This window comes from Lepidochelys kempii, chromosome 9, assembly GCF_965140265.1.
Source record: "Lepidochelys kempii isolate rLepKem1 chromosome 9, rLepKem1.hap2, whole genome shotgun sequence".
Taxonomy (NCBI): Eukaryota; Metazoa; Chordata; order Testudines; family Cheloniidae; genus Lepidochelys; species Lepidochelys kempii.
In genome coordinates, this window is record NC_133264.1 from 66,756,884 (window position 1) to 66,777,229 (window position 20,346).

General features: G+C 36.8%; 1 protein-coding gene across 9 annotated transcripts in view; it reads right to left on the reverse strand.

Annotated features, from left to right (window-relative positions):
• DIAPH2 (diaphanous related formin 2) overlaps positions 1-20,346 on the reverse strand; it is an 811,118-nt gene that overhangs the window by 287,418 nt on the left and 503,354 nt on the right. The window lies entirely within an intron of this gene.

Genomic DNA, 20,346 nt, shown 5'->3' on the forward strand with positions numbered 1-20,346 from the left:
ATTAGTTCAAATGGATCTATTTCTATTTAAATTTATTGATGGAAATTCTAATATTTCATTCTTTTAAATCTAATTTGAAGATTAAAGAGAAACTAAGGTTCAAAGAGATTTTATCTTATTAATGCATGTACTTGGCTATATAAATGATTTAAGGGAAAATTATAGAAAAAGATCAAATATTTTTCTTTTTATTGAAATACACTGATTTCTATAAACCAACATCTGTGGAAGCCCTCAATACTTTTAACACCTACCGACAAAGATTTGGATACTAGGAGCTGTTGACACTTTACACAAATACAAATGAAGAACATATGGTGAAACAGCAATAATATTAATTTTAAAATAAAATATTCTGTAATATCTCAATGTACCCTCAAACACTGTATTAATTATGGCTTTATTATCCTTGAAATTCTTCACACCTTTTTTCCTGTCCTTCTCCTTGAAGACTTATCTCAAGGACCCTATTAAAAATGTGCTAGTATTGCATATTCATTTTACACCTTCTCCAGCCTGGTTCTTACAGGGTCCTTTTCTACCTTTCACTTGCTCCATGCTCCATGCTTTCCTACTCCTGCCAGCATCTTTGAAGAATATTATCTGACAATGATCTAAAGAATTAACTTTTTCCTAATTTGGATGGCTATGACACTAAGCATAGGGCTTCCAGACTGTGGGTTGTAATATGCTTCCATGTGAAATAAAGCACATTCTTCAATCAGGGTGGATAAAAATCAATTATTTTTTTAAAAAATGAAATAATAAAAAAATTTTTCTTAAATTTAAATCAGATTTTTTTTATAAAAGTTTTTTTCCTCAAAAAGCATATCTCAAGATAGTTTTAATTAAGATACATTATAGCTCAAAGATATCTCATCATGGATAGGGATTATAAATTCTAATTCTATGGTATAAGACAATAGATTCATGTAATGTTTAAGGACAGTTCTGAAAATGAGTTCCAATAGTTCATGGATTAGAGACCCAATCCTATGGGGCTCCAGGGGCTTCTGTTTAGATTATTTACGTTAATCTTTCTATCTACCAAATGGGACTCAGTGCTCAGTCTAGAAGATACCATCAGAGATGCTTAGTTTTGCAGTTCTCAAACAGTGGATTTGTGTCTCCAGAGATAATATGCTTGTTAACAGCAAAAATGTTTTTAATTAAATAAATAAATATATAATATATAGAGGTGAGAAATAACAGACCACAACCTATTGTCCCTCTGCAGATTTGTGTACACAGAGTCAATCCCTTACCTCTCTCTAAAAGTGCAAAGTTTCAAAAAAGTTCAATGAACAGAAGACTGTTGGGGGCGGAATAGATCTGGACAAGGAGAAGAAGTCTGGAGATAAATGTGAGAAGGGAGGGACAGGCAGTAGAAACAAAAGTGAAACTGTTTGAGCAGCATATTCCAGAAGTCTTGAGGTCTTTCTGAGTGTACTCCTCATTGAATTGAGATCTACCATACTAGAAGGGAAAACCTATAATGACAGCAGGCCGTAAAAGAGATCCAGTTTGGGAATAAGAACCATTCAAGAAATATATGTTTGTTGATGACGTTTTAAAGAAAGTCACAGCAGTGAACTAGTGGAAGTCACTTAAGCACTTGGATTTAGAGACTGTTGAAGTGATAATCTCACTTTTAACAGCAGGAGCTTCTTCTGCTGGTGTAGAAAGAATATTTTCTTCCTTTGGACTAATTTATTCCAAATTGAGAAATCATTTGGGACCTGAAAAAGCAGAAAAGCTTGTTTTTCTTTTTCAGATTATGAACAAACATGAAAATGAAGGTGAAGACGACTGAGTTAGCTGCAGAAGCCAATACTTTAAGTTTCTCATGTTGACCTGGCTGACACAGTCGATTTAATTTTTTTTTTTTTTTTTAATTTCATGTAATTATTTTAGTTAAATACAATGTTAACAAAAACAAACTTATTTTAAAAACTTGAATGTTTAACTAAATTTAAAAATTCCTATGCTTGTTTTGTTAAAATATTATATGTTTGCTGTTGAAGAAAAAAATCCAGAATACATAACTTTGTTGTTTTAGTTAAATAAAAATATTTAAATGCCTGTCTGGCGATGTTCTCCTTCTAATACAGCATGGCAAGAAAATCCTCCAAATACTAATGATTAATTCATATTTGAATTGGAGATTGTTTACCTCCCAAAGACTTCATAAATATCTGGTTCAATTACCTTTGGTAAATGAAATAACCAAACAATCATTCATTTTTTGATGTAGCTGTAAAACTAATCTGAAAAGTTTTCAAAACAAATCACTTTAAAAATGTATATAGTGTATACTTTCTAAAAATGAAACCTACATCTATCTCTGCGTTGTGAAGAATATATATTAAGGTTATAACAACCAACAAGAATGCACTTTTATGTAGAAATCCATGATTAAATCGAGTCTTCCAGACTAGTGATTTAAATCATGTTTTAAATCAATTTAAAACAAATCTACCCTGTCCCCAACAGAGAAAGAAAAGGAAAAAAAAAAGGATAGAACTACAGTATTAGCTGGCAATTTTAAATCTTTCACAGCTGTATTGGTTTTAGAATGGAATATGCAAAATCAAATTCTTGGCAGAATTTCAGCAGTAGAATGATACTACTGTGGTAGCAAAGTACTCTTGCTACAATGACATGAGTCCTTTCATAACTCAGAGTGGAGAAATTGCCAGAAAATATGCACAGAAAGTTCAGACATTGTAGGGGGAGAGAGAGAATAGGGGCTGGTGGAGGAATCAAACACCAAATATAGGAATATAAGAAATTAATTGATGTTCAACACGCACAGTTGAGTATTACTTTTTTTTTTTTTTTAATGGCAGGCCAGTAACTGATCTTCCACTGGAGGAGTTTAAAAAAGATTTGTCTTGTTTAAAAACCAAACCAAACCAAACCAACCAAACAAAAAAAAAAAACACACCAAAATATCTTGGCACTTGTTGCTTTTCTTAGGGACTAATCCTGTGAAATGAGCCTCAACTACTATGGTCTTCACTGGGAATTAAGGATATCCAGAAACTGGCAGGGACAACTGTGAAGAGAGACCTTCATAATGAGGAAGCTTAGATGTATTTTTTTAAAACCTTAACCAATTCAACCCCCCCCCCTTTTTTTTTTTTGTAATTTGTTTTAGAAGGTTTGTTAACTAAAGAGATCTGATTCCACAAGAGGTGTCTCCTTCACATTCTCCCTCACCCCCATTCTCCCTCACCCTCACCCCCATTTGATATGGTTAGAACATTCCACATCACAATTATTTCCATTGTACCAGTGGGAGGACAAACATGGAAGGTGAAGCAGGGTTATAAGGGAGAATGCTCTCAGCAAACCCAAATGTATTCAGTATAGGAAGAAAATACTGACAAAGCAGGTTGCTATTTGTATTTAAAAAATCTTGAAGTACTGACTTCCTCCTTTAATTTCCTCTCTGATCATACAAAACAGTTAGGTTCGGTTTAATACAAATATGTATGTGCTATCTCTACACGCAAAATACGCATTTTTGAACCATATTCTGCCATCTGCCTTCTGATGTGCACCACATATAGCTGTGGAGCTCACAAAAATCAGTCCCTAAGGTTGGACAAGAAATCACAATAGCATATTTTCCAAGATTAACCCTTTAATATTAGTATACTGTTTCACAGCCAGATCCTTCCTCAGCATTACTTTCTGAGAGTCTAGAATTTTGCCGCTTTCATTTTAAAGGAAATGTCTTTGACACAAACTAGCAAGCTTTTAATGACAGTGGAGACAGCTTTATAGACGACTAGTCTCACTCTAAGGCAGATATCTACTGATTGATTACAAGGTCTCTTTGTTGAATGTTTTATGTCTTATACCATATCACTGCATACAAGATGCAGTACCAAGCCATTTAAAACTACAGTTATGTAGTTCTTTCCTGCAGTTTATCTGATTGTGCTTCCAAAGTTCATTTTAATAAGGGGACTCAGTTGATCTATAGGTGTAATACACTAGACACCTTTTCACAGGTTTTCATTTTTTATTAAATTGGTAAGTTTTGCTGTTTCACAAGTGACTCACCCAGAACACTTACTATGAATATTTATCTTTTTCCTTTTCTTTTTGTACTTAAAATAAAACGGTGTGATTAAAAAATAATAAATCAAAAGGTTTTAAACTAAGAGATAGGAGAAGTCTCACACACACACACACAGTGGAAACACAGATAGCGAAAAAAATGATGCAGATGTAAATCCACTACACACAGCAAAAATCTATTAAACTGACCCTGTTCTCATCTGAACCCATTTCGTATTGGTGTAACTTCATGGAACTTAGTGTAGTTACTGCCAATTTAAAGCGGCAACAAGTCATAAGTATCAAATTCCAATATACTGCATCTATCTTCTTTTATTATTTTAATTGAGGGGGGAGGGTGAGATACTAGATGAGCAGAAGATGCAATAGCACAGCCAACGTAGTAAGGCCCAGGTCTTGCAAACATGACCCATGCAGGCTGACCTTTGCACCCAGTGCAAATAGTTTATTGGTTTATTCATTTTTGGTGAGCCTGAAGAGAAACAGTGATATTTATGTTGTAAGCGAAGAACTTGTTTGAATTACAACAGTAATAGGTTTTATCAGCAACATGATATATTTGAATACAGAGAAAACAGCACAGAAGTAAAATGTGCTAGAACATTTTCTATAAATTATAAATTATAAATTCTGAAAAATAAATTAGAAAGATGGAAATGGTTATTTTGTTGGTAAAGAGAAAAGGAGCTGGTAAATAAACTGGCACAATAACAGAAAACAAAGTTTAACTGCATTCAGCACTGTGAAAATATTTAAGTGCATAACTGCCTAGCATAAATAGTCCTTTATCTTTGCATTTGAAATTTAAAAGTATCAAGACAAAACCAATTAACAATGACAAAAAAGTATAACGAGTTTCTGTGCTTAATTAATCCTCATATTAGATGAAAAATCACCCAACTACTTCCCTACTGGGTCTTAGAAATCTTAGTATGTTGAAATTGGGGGGGAAAACCCACATGGGATGCATTTAAAAGTGACTTTATTATAATTAGTGAACTACGAACAAGTTAAAACTTCCCTGGATTCAGAAGCACACTACACAGTACTTGTGTTGGTGTCTTACTGAAACCATGATCAAATAAACTTTTAAAAAGCTATACACTCTACAGACACCAGGGTCTAACTCACCCCATGTTTAGATAATGAAAACAGATAGTAACAGCAACATTATAAAAGGTACATATGCAGCCAAGTGGGAGTAAACAACCTACTACTTTGAACAAATGAGGCACCTAGATGCCATGTTCTGAATATACCAAGTTTTTACATTTCACTTATTTTTATGTGTTTTTTGTCTCGTTCTCTGGAACAGATGTAACTCCTTCCCCATTTCCTAGGCCCTACACATCAGTACCCAGCATGCTAGATGCTCCTTCCCCAGAAGCCTGAGGAAAGGCTGCAAGTTTTTATTCCTGCACCAGTGTGACATGATGTTTAAATCCTGCATTAACAAGGTGGGGGTCACTATCAGGAATCAGAGACTGTGGCTTGTACCAGTCCAACACCATGATGGAAATTAGGCATGGAGAAAGACCACCCCTCAGCTACAGAGGCACTCCAGAAAGATTCTTTTTACAGGTTTCAGAGTGGTAGCCAAGTTAGTTTGTATCAGCAAAAACAACAAAGAGTACTTGTGGCAACTTAGAGACTAACAAATTTATCTGGGCACAAGCTTTCGTGGGCTAAAACCCACTTCCATCAAATGTATGGAGTGAAAAATACATTAGGCAGATATAAATACACAGTACATGAAAAGATGTGAGTTGCCTTAGCAAGTAGGAGGTCAGTGCTAACAAGACAATTCAGTTAAGGTGGAAGTGGGCTATTCTCAACAGTAGAATACTTTGTAGTGGTAATGAGGCCAATGTAATTTCAAACAGTTGACAAGAAGGTGTGAGTAACAGTAGGGGGAAATTAGTTTTTGTAGTCACCCATCCACTCCCAGTCTTTATTCAGGACTAATTTGACCGCGTCCAGTTTGCAAATTAATTCCAGTTCTGCAGTTTCTCGTTGAAGTCTGTTTTTGAAGGTTTTTGTTGTTGAAGAATTGCCACGTTTAAGTCTGTTATTGAGTGTCCAGGGAGATTGAAGTGTTCTCCGACTGGTTTTTCAATGTTATAATTCTTGAAGTCTGATTTGTGTCCATTTATTCTTTTGCATAGAGAATGTCCAGTTTGGCCAATGTACATGGCAGAGGGGCACATGATGGCATATATCAGATATGTGGATGGAGTTGGCAATGGATCCCTGCATCCAACCCCGTTGCCAACTCTGTCTGCATATCTATTCAAGGGACTCCATCATAGGACCTAACCACATCAGCGGGGCTCGTTCACCTGCACATCTACCAATGTGATATATGCCATCACGTGCCAGCAATGCACCTGTGCCATGTACATTGGCCAAACCAGACAGAATCATAGAATATCAGGGTTGGAAGGGACCTCAGGAGGTCATCTAGTCCAACCCCCTGCTCAAAGCAGGACCAATCCCCAATTAAATCAGTCTCTATGCAAGAGAATAAACGGACACAAATCAGGTGTCAAGAATTACAACATCCAAAAACCAGTCGGAGAACACTTCAATCTCCCTGGACGCTCAATAATAGACTTAAAAGTGGCAATTCTTCAACAAAAAAAACTTCAAAAAACTTCTCCAACGAGAAACTGAAGAACTGGAATTAATTTGCAAACTGGACAAATAAAGACTGGGAGTGGATGGGTCACTACAAAAACTAATCTTTTCACGTACTGTGTATCTTCATAAATGATCTGGAGGATGGTGTGGATTGCACTCTCAGCAAATTTGCGGATGATACTAAACTGGGAGGAGTGGTAGATACGCTGGAGGGGAGGGATAGGATACAGAAGGACCTAGACAAATTGGAGGATTGGGCCAAAAGAAATCTGATGAGGTTCAATAAGGATAAGTGCAGGGTCCTGCACTTAGGATGGAAGAACCCAATGCACAGCTACAGACTAGGGACCGAATGGCTAGGCAGCAGTTCTGCGGAAAAGGACCTAGGGGTGACAGTGGACGAGAAGCTGGATATGAGTCAGCAGTGTGCCCTTGTTGCCAAGAAGGCCAATGGCATTTTGGGATGTATAAGTAGGGGCATAGCGAGCAGATCGAGGGACGTGATCATTCCCCTCTATTCGACATTGGTGAGGCCTCATCTGGAGTACTGTGTCCAGTTTTGGGCCCCACACTTCAAGAAGGATGTGGATAAATTGGAGAGAGTCCAGCGAAGGGCAACAAAAATGATTAGGGGACTGGAACACATGAGTTATGAGGAGAGGCTGAGGGAGCTGGGATTGTTTAGCCTGCAGAAGAGAAGAATGAGGGGGGATTTGATAGCTGCTTTCAACTACCTGAAAGGGGGTTCCAAAGAGGATGGCTCTAGACTGTTCTCAATGGTAGCAGATGACAGAACGAGGAGTAATGGTCTCAAGTTGCAGTGGGGGAGGTTTAGATTGGATATTAGGAAAAACTTTTTCACTAAGAGGGTGGTGAAACACTGGAATGCGTTACCTAGGGAGGTGGTAGAATCTCCTTCCTTAGAGGTTTTTAAGGTCAGGCTTGACAAAGCCCTGGCTGGGATGATTTAACTGGGAATTGGTCCTGCTTTGAGCAGGGGGTTGGACTAGATGACCTTCTGGGGTCCCTTCCAACCCTGATATTCTATGATTCTATGATTTATACCTGCCCATTGTTTTTTCCCACTCTAAGCATCTGATGAAGTGCGTTTTAGCCCACAAAAGCTTGTGCCCAAATAAACTTGTAAGTCTAAGATGCCACAAGTACTCGTCATTCTTTTTACACAGTAGTTTCACCATTTCTGTATCTACGCCCCCGAGAAATATTCATCTCTTAGTCAGAGATTTTTGATGCCAGGTGCAATTCAACAAAATTCAAACAATATATTCATTCAGACATGTGCATGTGCAATGAAACAGTGAGTCTTTTTCCCAGCAAACAAGAGTCTTTTCTACACAACAATGAGTATTTGCCTCAGCGACTATGGGTTTGCCAGAAAGTGGATCTGACAACTGTGGCTTCCCTAAAAACTCTTCTTAGCAAGCGTAGGCTTCCCAGAAAATCAAGTTGAGAGTGTTATGTTAGAAGAAACTCAACTAGCTGGACAATTGTGATGATACATGTGGCAAATGCTATCTGGGGTCTCAAAAACTCCCAAGACTCTTTTGGTGCATTTCTTTTGAAAAACAAAAACCACTGAAATGATGAATATAATAACAATACTGAAATATTAATATAATCATATCATAACTGCTGCCTCAAAATTAAAACAATCTGATGCTAGAATACCTTCATAGTTAATGTGGGGGTCAAACTGACCCCAATAAAATTGGAATGACTTTTTTTACTACACTAAAGCCACAACTGGTATTCGGATTAAATAAATTATAACAGGTTGTTCCCATCATAGTTTGAGAATATGTAAAGAAAGAAGAGGCAGTGGTTTGCCTGTCATGTTTTATTTCAATTTTGGTACGCGTTTGGGGTCCAGGAGACCCCAAAGATCTTAGAAGTGTAATATTTCATTTTTACCACTGACATTGAAGGGTCTAACTGACTCCAGTACCTTTTTAATGACTTTTTTTACCAGTACACAGAAACCACAACAGGTAGGATGACAGAACCACTGAGGAAAGACTGAACTCCATCCTAGTTTGAGAATACTTAAGAAGCACAGATTTGGCATGACAATTTTCATTTACATTTTTGCACACATTGGGGTTAGATAGGCCCCAAAACATTAGGAGGTTATATAGAATAAGTCTGAGGGATGATTTACACATGAAAGAGTTGTACTCCTCCATTGACAAGTGCCCAACTTTCATTAACAGCACTACTAATTATGTGTGGAAATAGATTACAACGTATTTGAATTAGCATGTGTAGGTTCTGCACAAAATCCCAAAGGCAGTCTGATTTGCTTGGAAGTGTTTGTAAGTGAATCAATGACATCATCACAGCTTCCAAGCAGCTAGAATTTAAAGAAAAAGTCACAGTCAAATGTATGGATATTTCTAAAAAAACAGCAAAACAGTGGAAACACTGCCAGACGTTTGTAGAAACGTGTATCTTATGAGCACATAAGCATGGAAACTGCGTTCCATTGATAAAACCTTATATTTTGATTCCTAAGATCCTAACAAATTGAATTTTGTTTCTTCAACTGACAACATTTTAAGCCTTAGCTCATGGATAGAGGTAACAACGAAATTCAAAAGCACTTGCGTTATTCAACTAAATGTCTTAACTAAGATAAAAGTACAAAGGCAAAGACTTACTCTCTACATTTATTGAAGTATTTTAGTTTTTGACACACAGGACAAAAGACAATTTTGTAGATAATCTGTAAGATGTCCCTTAACTAGCCAAACCAGCGTCATTCAATGACATTTTTAAAAACAGAAAGAAATGTCAGAGGTGAGATCTTCTCCTTTTATGTGGGGGAGTATGTCTGCCTTTTGTTTATGAAGTAAACAACCTTTAGGTACTTATTGATTCCTTGGTGATTCTGAATACTCTGAAAGCATCAGTAGTCAAGCAGGTCATTCCCCAATCTTTGTGAGCATATCTTCAATGCAGTTAGTCTGGGCTAACATGGGTGGAGCACCCCACAGCAAAACCCTATCCATGCAAGACCAATGTAACTGCATCCACAATGGTGCTGTACTAGCTCGCGTGCTGGGCTGGATTTCTAGCAGGCTATCCCATGGCATGTAGTGTTGCATTAAACTGGACACTCTACAAATTCAGTCGCAGGATGCTCTCTCTCACCCCTAATAGGAGAAGCTGTCTGTGGCAGTGACATGAGAACAGTACTTTATGTAAATAACTTCCAAGTGAACTTATTCATTATTAATTCAGACAGTTCTGCTAATGAAAACAAAACAGCATTTCCCAGAAAGAACTTTTAATGAGAATGTCATTAAGGAATTCAGTAATCTGCCTCAGAGCTGGACCCTGAAACCTTGGGGTCCTCACAAGTCTGCCAAGTAACAGGGAGGGTGCCCTTGTCAAATCCAATACTTTTTCATGAAATATTTCAGATGCGATGAACTGGCATTTTCTGACAAAACACTGTCTCATCGGAGTTCAGCTCACGTGTGCATGCTCTCTCGTTATGTGTGTACATATGTGCTTGCACCCACCCACCCCTTGCTGTTTAGGAAAGGTATTCGAGTCTTTATTTTAAATAAATACATGTTAAATGTATATTTACATATATAATGCTGCATGTACGTTTTCCTTGTTTCCACTCATCAGTAAATCATTGTGAAGGATTTACTACTTAAGTATTATGAAGGATGACAAATAAGAAGATGTTTTCATTGGCTTTGTGATGGGTCATGGACATTTGATAAGAGTCTTTGGAGGTTTTGGGTCAGTAAGCTTGTTAATAATAAAGAGGCACGATACTGTGTACATGCAGCAAAATGGAACTTCTTTGAACAGGTGGCCCTTGCCATAAATATGTGAGTACTGAACCAGTATTCTGTCATGGCTCCCTCCCCAAAGTGGCCACTTTCAAAGAAAAAAAAAACAACTTTAGTTCTTTTAGTCTGCCAGTCAGATTTTGCGTACACCATATCCCTCCTTGATTTCACAAGCTCCAAGTTCTGTAGTACATTATCTACCCTGCATATTGAAGGAAAACTCAGTTTTACCAAGATAAATCTGTTTTGTTTCATATTTGTTTAATGTTTTTTTTAAAATTTATTAATCATTAGGATCATTTAAAGTGTCATCTGAACACTTTCTAATTTTAAGATTTTATTCATAAAATAAAAACAAATACTGTTCTCAAAATAACAAGGACTTCCTATGTACCTACCTGCAAACAGCAAATTTTATTTTCTCCACTAGTATACTATCGCTGCCTAATAAAAATATGAGTTTAAATAAGCAACAACATATTGACTAATATGGTCAAGGTAAATGCTGATTAAACTAAAAAAAGTTTTCAAAATGTTATTTTTATGCATATATTAAATTCTATTAGTGGATCTGAAAACTCACCATAAATCTATGTAATTTTTAAGGAGTGTGTTTAAAAATGTGATCACAAACAGCATCCAACAAATACAAAATCAAAATCCCAATTCCTATTGCAATATCTACATATTTGTCCCAATGCTTGGGCATTAGGTAGTGCATCATTTCCAGTTATGATCATATATTAACCTCCATATATTAACCTCCTGACACTGGAATTCTCAATATAGGATGTCAAAATTAGGGTTTCTAATCATCAAGGAACACAGCTTTAAGCGGGCTTTAAAAGGGCCAATATCACAAAGCAGAAAACAATTATGCTAAATCAGCTGGGAGGAAAAATTTAATCAGAACAAATTTAAATGATAATTAGGAATTATTAAAGAACACTTTACAAGATTCCCAAAAACCACAATCAAGGAAGAAGGTTGCATTGGTTAAAAACCCAACGTGTTTAGAGAGTATGTGAAGGCAGCACACCCTCTCTCTCTCTCTAATGTACAAGAAATGGAAGAAAGAGGAAGTTGACAGTAATGAATACAAACTAGAAGCTAGGAATTGTAGATAACTGATAAGGCAAGCAAAAAGACACAAGGAAAAAATCTATGACTGGTAGAGTTAAGGACAATAAAGAGAAAATTTTGAAGTATATTAGGAACAAAAAAGATAGATCTCCTAATTTCTACATCATGCATCTTAACAAACACCTACATCTTTGGTGACTATGTTTTACTACATTTACCTTCTATTTCTCTTTCAAATTATTATACTGTAATTCTGATTCGGTGGTGAATGTGATTTTTTAAATGTAAACCAACAATACAGTTGATCTGCATTAGTTTCTGACAATATTTATTTAAAATAACCCTAGTATTTGATAATATACCAACAAATAAGCTGAATAAACTATTAAGTCAAGATCAATGATAATTGCTAACACTGAAATCTATTAAAATAGAACAGCTTAAAAGCATTCCCAACTTCATCTAATAACCAAACCATGTCTATTTACGAGTGTTTTTTATATCAAGTATAATGGATATATACAAGAGATAGAAATCCCTAGGAGATTAACAGAGTATCCACAGAATTATTTTTCTGAAAACCAACTGTAACCTACTACCAAATCACTGTTTTAACAACCCTTCTCTCTACTAGAGCATTATTATTACTATTTACTTAAGCCATATCTAGACTACAGAGTCTAATGTCAGGGTAGCCCCCGAGTATAGATGCTGCATATGCAGACAGGAGACATCCTTTTGCTGGCAGAGCAATACCTCCTTCCCAAGAGACATCAGCTAAATGGACAGACTAACTCTTCAGGGTGGGTGTGTGGGTGTGTGTGTGAGAGAGAGAAACTGTTTTGTTGTTTTTTTGTTGTCATTTTAGCTGTGTCAACTGGGAGGGTGATTGTTTTTACACTCTTGGCTGACACAGCTGTACCTGAATAACTGTGTTGTGTACAGCAGGCCTCAGTGTCCTAAGTGTGTAAAAACAGGCATAGAAACAAATAAAAAACAAGTAAATTTGCCAATATTTTTCATTGATTGAATTCTCAATCCCAGTCCCATTTTTAATACCATAGCATAACCCAGAATGAGAAAAGGAAATTAAACAGATGTTACGTTAACGAGAAAAAAGATTATGGATCAACAACCCATTTCAACAGTATAGTCCATTTTAATGGTTAAGTGAAAGCGTATTCATTTATTTACAATAAATGTTTTATCCTAAGTAAGGACAAGTGCTAAAAATCCCCTCTCTGGGGTTGTTTCTAGAAGCAGGTGTTATGTTACCCTTAGCAAATATAAAATGAATGGGGGTCTTGTAACTGGTTATCCCCACCCTGCAAATCAGACATCAGCTCACTCTTACTGCAGAAATTGTTATAGCTGCAGGGAGAACTAAACTCTCCTGTGAAGCTTTGGTGGCTTCCCATGCAGTAGTCTGTATGGGTCTGCAGATTTTGGAATAATAGGACGCTTGGCATTTGAACACTGAAAAGGGGAAAGGTCAATGACAGCTCAGGGCAGCTGCTTCCTTCCCTACTTTCACAGCTGCCAGAACAGTGACAACTTGTCTTAAAGTTAAAGATCCAATAAAACTATTACTACTTGTCTGAAAGATTCCAATTTTGCCTGTGGTTCCTGCCATTCACATTTTTTTCCCCCTTATGTGGGCAAAAATATTAAAAATCATCAAAAAATTCACCCATAGTCACTTTGCAAAAACAAACAAACAAAGTCCGTGTTATGGTTGCTGACAAAGATTCTGTAACATAATTGCCCAAAGCTGAGATATATATACTCAAAAAGCAGTTTATCTGAAACTATTAACTGATATGCAATCCAAATATACAGTATGTGCTGGTATTGTGCAACACAACATTCTTCACAGGAGATACTGTAGATTGTAGTTAAATACAAACTGCTTAATTGTGATAATGGCAAACAAACATCTGTGAATGGAATGTGTAACTTCTTCTTACGATAGTGTAGACTGTTGTGATTTAAAGCTTAATTATGGGACATGACAGGGGTGGTGTGGACTGGGAGGGCACAAAATCACATTAGCAATTTCAACTTCGCTAAAGAAAAATGGAGGTAAAGTGCTTTACTTTGCTTGCACATAATTATAAAGTAACAGTAGAATCATTAGAACCAGACTGCATTTTACTGATATTCCTTCATTGTTCAGTCCAAACTATTTGAATCCTTTCTAATCCTATTCTAATCTGATCCTTTCCTTAATGGTGCTAAATTATAGTTAGATATGTACGAATGATCTCAATCTTTCCTTGGGGTTAATTCAAGTGTAAAGATATCATTTGAACTGCTAGTGAGTGACATGAATTTTTTTTAAAATAAATCTTATAATTTTACCTACATTAGTCATTAATAACTAGCAAGACTGACAAAAAAGGGATTCATATCACAATACTTTTCCCATATGTTGTGGACACCATCTTTCCAGCCAAGGAGAACTGGGTGGGACTACCTCCCAGAGCATAAGCTAGAGGGGCCACTGTATGTGGGGAATCCTCTACATTACTACACAAGCAGGTAGGCCACCTGTCTCCACACTACTCCTACAAGATGCCACACCACCACATGCATATCACTAGCAAGACAGTAACAAACCCATGCTAAATAGGGTGCTGGCTCTTTTTGCACTGAGTCCAACAGATCCTGCTGAAATACACACACAGAAAGACCAAATGAAACAGTGCAGTCCTATTCTAAAATGCATCTATCAAAAAATTCCCAGCTTCCATGATGTCACGAGTAATACAGTAGCCTGATGAATATGATCCACTACTAGGAAAAGTAATGTCCTCTTCCATATTGAGAAAATTTCCCATGGTCAAAGAATCTCTCTCTTCTCTGACAGTACTATGGTTTTGAGATTAAACATGATAGAAACATGGGGAGGGAAGAACAAGACAGGAGAAATGCTGGGATTTTTTTCTGATAACTATTAACTACCTCTCACCCAAATACACAAATAGCCATACAAAGTTTCTCTTCCTCCCAATATGGAATTTCCTCTCAAAATTACAGATATATTTTTTTTTTTTACAGATGAGTCTGGAACAATCTTATGTAAGTTCTGACATTTCACACCCCACCAAGGACAGAAACTGTAGTTTTACATCATGAGCAAAACCCAAAATCCCACATTCCAGGAGTCCTGTTGCTACCCTTGGTACATCAGATAGGAGATATAAAAGTAAATTTACAATATAAAAGAGAAAACTTTATTGTAGGTTATTTTTAGAGGTTCCTAATATTGATCAGTTATTTTTCTCTGTGTAGCCTGGACAGTTGGATTTACAGTAGCTTGATTTTGCCAGAAAGAGAATAAAAACATTTCAAATACAAATACGTAAAGATCATTTAAATATATAAAAAATGCCTTTTTTCTGCAAAACATGTTACCTCTACCAAATGAATGGTGGTCTGGTGTGGCACAAAAAAGTTTTGCTGCCACTCACTGGAGATGATGTACATTAATCACTTGTGGCTTCACTATTTGTGAGTTATGTGACTACCTCCAAAACCTGCCAATAAAACTTTCATAATACCCCATCATATATTTCCTCTTAATATCCTTAAGTAACAGAGCCAGATGGCTGGAAACATCGAATTAGCTGACTCTGTACATCCTCTGAAGATTCTTTGGATGCAGCAACTGAACAACACAATCTTTTTTGGGTGGGTGTGGGGGATTTTTTTTTTTTTTTTTTTTACAGGAACAGAACTTTGAAGACATACAGTAAAATTACAACAAAAAGTAGACTGTTTTCTTTCTTGAAAAATATTTATCAAAATGCTAGAACAAACAGAAACTGCTCATTTTTAATATTTTAACACTTACTTTTGAAAGAATCCCCCAAACACATAGAAACGTACACAGGTGAACAGGCCATGTTCAAATTTGCTGAATTACAATAGTACGTATATTTATGACAACAACTCGACTGTTAGCGAAAGACTGATTCTGGAGGACTTCATAAAATGCCCAGCTACTAGTATGTCTATTTCTTCTTCGAAGCAATTCTACTAAGAATGAGCTTTCTATAAAAATCCCTGCACCAAATGATTAAACAAACATGTTGCTTTATATTTACATTCAGGCAGTGACATATGTATTTGCAAGGAGATGGACAGGATGATCTGATAGGTCCTCTCCACCTCTAACTTCTGTCATTCCACAATCAGTCACATCAGTGGCCTGAGAGATAGGACAGTACTCTAGCACACTACCAACCAGTATTTGAGAATAGTTTGGGTCAGTAGAGGAGGAGAATATTAAGAGGAAGTGTGCTTTCATTCTTCACAGTATCATTATTATACTGCCACTAGCTGTAAGCCATGCAAGAACATTTCCAGAGGAATAATTTACTGCACTTTACAAACAAAACAACAAGGTCTCTACCTCAAAGATTACAATCAGGCAATAACAAAGGAAGGGGGGAAGAGATGCAGCAACATATGTGTGTTCTGAGTAATTTTATATTAACATACATACATAAGAATGGCCCTATTGGGTCAGACCAACGGTCCATCTAGCCCAGTATCCTGTCTTCCAACAGTGGCCAATGCCAGGTGCCCCAGAGGGAATAAATAAAACAGCTAATCATCAAGTGATCCATCCCCCGTCGCTCATTCCCAGCTTCTGGCAAACAGAGGCTAGGAACACCATTCCTGCCCATCCTGGCTAATAGCCATGAATGGACCTATCCTCCATGAATTTATCTAGTTCTTTTTTGAACCCTGTTATGGTCGTGGCCTTCATAACATCCTCTGGCAAGGAGTACCACAGGGTGACTGTGCGTTGTGTGAAGAAATACTTCCTTTTGTTTGCTCTAAACCTGCTGCCTATTAATTTCATTTGGTGACCAATAATTCTTGTGTTATGAGAAGGAGTAAATAACACTTCCTTATTTACTTTCTCTACACCGGTCACGATTTTATTGAGCTCCGTCATATCTCCCCTTAGCCGTCTCTTTTCCAAGCTGAAAAGTCCCAGTCTTAGTAATCTCTCCTCATACGGAAGCTGTTCCATACCCCTAATTAATTTTGTATTACACTGATTTTATGCAACACAAACATTTCTGCTGACATTGCATAATCACATGGGAAAGGGGAAAAAAGCTAGAAGTTTTGGCAATTGGTTTTTGGACCAATGGTGAGTGGTTTGTTTGTTTGTTTGTGTGTTTTTTAAACACCCAGGAAAGCTTGAGAGGCTGCTTAAGTATTTAACTCTTAGGAAGTAGTTGATGCTTTGGGAACGAGATACAGAGAGAAGTTCCTATTTTCTTCTATCTTATGGGGAGGAAAGAAAAGAAGTGATGAGGCATTTTGGGATTAGGTTTGAACTTAGATCCTATCTTCAGAAAGACTTAATAGTAACCAGCTGACCCTTGTGCCAGTATCCACCACTGCATCCATCAATAACTGTAGTTGCATTTTCAGAGAGTTTCTGCTCAAATGTTTGGAAGGGGAATAATTAACAATGTTGACATTTAAATCATCACTAAGCCTCCGTTAATATCCCATTAAAGTAAACAAGTCACACCTCTTAAAACTACTGGGTCACACACTGCTCTCATACTGAAGAGAATTCTAGAGTAACTTCCAGGACTTCATCTGAATTATTCCAGATTTACTTTTGTGTAAGTGACAGCAAAATTGTACCCATTCTTTTAGTCTCTCTGTTTTCAGACTTGGGAAGACAACACTCAATCTCTTCACATTTGGAAGGTTTGCTTAGCAACTCTAAGGCTTAGAACCTTCTTAAAAAATAATCTTTGGCCTATGTTTGCAAAAAGCAAGGGGCTAAATTCATTTGGAATAGCATAAATAAGGCACAATACCTTGAAGAGAGGGCATCAGAACTAACAGATTAGGCACAAAACAACCCAAGTCTAGCTAGTGAAGTAGAGTATCTATCTATATACACCCTGGGTGCACCAGGGGTCTTTCGTGTGTGTATGTGTCTGTGTGTGTGTGTGTGTGTAAGGCAGCTTTGGTCATACTAGACTCTGAAACCTTCACAATGTAGTTTTGTTATAGGTGTGCTAATAGAGCAAATGGAAACACAGAACTTACATGTACATAGACAACTTTCCCCAAAGATATTGCATTATTTATGACCTTCAAGACCTGGACTGAATACCAGGAAAAAAGGCAGCAATTGTATTTTTTTCTATTTGAAATTCACAGCCTCCTGATAATGAGTCACTTCAAAAATGAGAAACATGTTATCAGAGTGAACTTTTTCTGAATCCTGGATGATTGAAAGGTATAAATGCACCTTGACTTCCTGATCTGAGAGCAAGAGAGAGAAAAAAGCAGAAGTCAAAGAATAAGGCCTCAATGGTACTTCTCTGAACACCCACAGAAGAGGAAATAATTCCTTGAACAATGGTATACCAAGAATCAAGCTGGGTTTTGTCAGGGAGGAATAATTCCTCTGCATTAAAAATGTGCCTTGACAAAGAACATGTGTATCCTACATCCAGTGTTCATTCTGCAATGAAAGGATGCAAAAACTGTGTATGCTTTTTCCCATCTGTGCCTGATACCGCCCCCCACTACACACAATCACAACAGTGATTTTACTAAGCTACCAAGACCTCCGTTTTCAGTTTTATTGCATCCTTTGTAATTTTCTATGTGCTCTGTAATTTTAAATGATTTTTTTTCAGACTATTAATTTAATCATTGGTGAATTAAATGAAAAAAATCAATGCTGAAATATAAACATTCTGTCTTCTATGTTACAATAAGTCTTCAGCTCAGGGATGTATGATATTCTTTGTTACAGTTAACAATTACTTCTTCCCCTTTATATTTATTTATAATGCTTACATCTGCATTTAATAGTCTTAGAATTATGTGCCACATGCTGATATGAAAGAACACATGATTCAAAATTAGTGGTTAAAGCTACTAACTTATTCTCTACCCACAGAGAAGGAATGGACAGCAACCAAATATGTTTAGCCCCCCTGATAATGTGCCTCAACCCCGTTCTTGAGGGATAAATGCTAAGGCTTCACAAACATTCAGTCTAAATGTCCCTTCAATACCTGGTTTCTATACAAAGTCTGCAAAGAATGGTGCCAATTGTGAAGTGATTTTTGCAAAGTAGACACCTGTTTTCAAGGAACCAAACTCAGACCTCCAGGTTTTTAACATAACCATCCAACCACCAAGAAAAGGTAAGAGCTTTCCATTGCTATTAACCTCACATAGATTAGAACTGGTTACCTACAGGTCAAAGGCTTTATTTTTCCCCACTAAATATCTAGTGATCCATGCAGTTGCACAAAATCATATTTTAGCAGAGATGAGGAATGGCTATATTTCTGTTTTGTCTATTCAAAAGCCAAACTGAATTTTGTGATCATTGCAAAACAAAGCCAAACTGCTTCTCTCTCTCTCTCTCTCTCTCAAAACAATGCACATTTCTTTCAGCTTGCATTTTTATTTCCTCATATCCTATGTAGAGAGTGCCCCAAGGAAGTGATAATGTTAGAGAATGAAGGCTGGTAACAACTGATAGTGGGCTGGCACACCTAACAAACACACTTGACTGAGACTGGGAGTGGAGTTCCTTCCCCACAAAAAAATGTTGACTTTTAAAACCTGGTGCTTAATTTTTACTATATTTTATATATAAGATCGTATTATACACACGTGGGTACATAGTAGGCAGGCCTGATGGACAAACTAGCATGACATACACACACTGAAGGACCACATCTTGTTAATTTCCAGAAACCGAATGGGAGAGATGGAGAGGAAGATGATAAAGCAAAGTATTGAGAACTGACACAGAAAGAAGCAGCAATAAAAAGGAAGCTGCAGCAGAAGACAAAAATGAAAGGAGGAATAACATGGACTGTGCTAAATACTTTCCAACTGCCATGGTCAAAAATTTAAATGAAACAACACTAGCAAGAATCTTTCAGTTTCTTGCATTACAACCAAGAGCTGTAACAATTCGGCTCCATATCATGGAGAGTTGCTATCAGGAAATGATGGTGACAGCCACCCTAAATGAATTAAGTGTGTGGCTCTAGAAGATAGCTCAATGTGCTCAAAGGACAATTTCCTCATCTTTAATTTCTAATTCACCACCACTCGTACACGGAGTAAGCCAAACACATGGCAGAAGAAGCAGATATTCTGTCACACTCTTGTCTCTCTTAACATACACATTTTCATTTTCATATGTACATGTAGAAAATTTCTTCCCATGAACCCTCTTTTGTTTATAACATTGTGAAGACTGAAGTTCTGGGTCTTAGTTATGGTTCTGTTACAGCATATTCTGTCTTGTTTGTTGATTCCAATTTTTTTTCTGGTTTTTCATTGTTATTTTTATTTGGTTGTGTTGTCTGTTCATTTTGTGCACTTCCTCCATTTCTTCGGTTGTTTTACTCCGTGTAAACTGTGTTGTAGTTCTTCTACTGTTTACACATTTAACATGGTAAGAGGTACGTTCATAACAGAGGAAGAAGCCAGGAAAGCCCCTGCAGAATTCCTGCTGTCTGCAAGAATTCTCACATATTTTAGTGGAATTTTCAGTAGTTTTCTTTTGGCCTCACAGCAGCATTACAACCATTTAGTGAAAAGAGCATGTGAAATGTAAAGTCACACTTGCCACATACTACTAACCCACATTTGCTTAATGATCTCTATTTTCCTC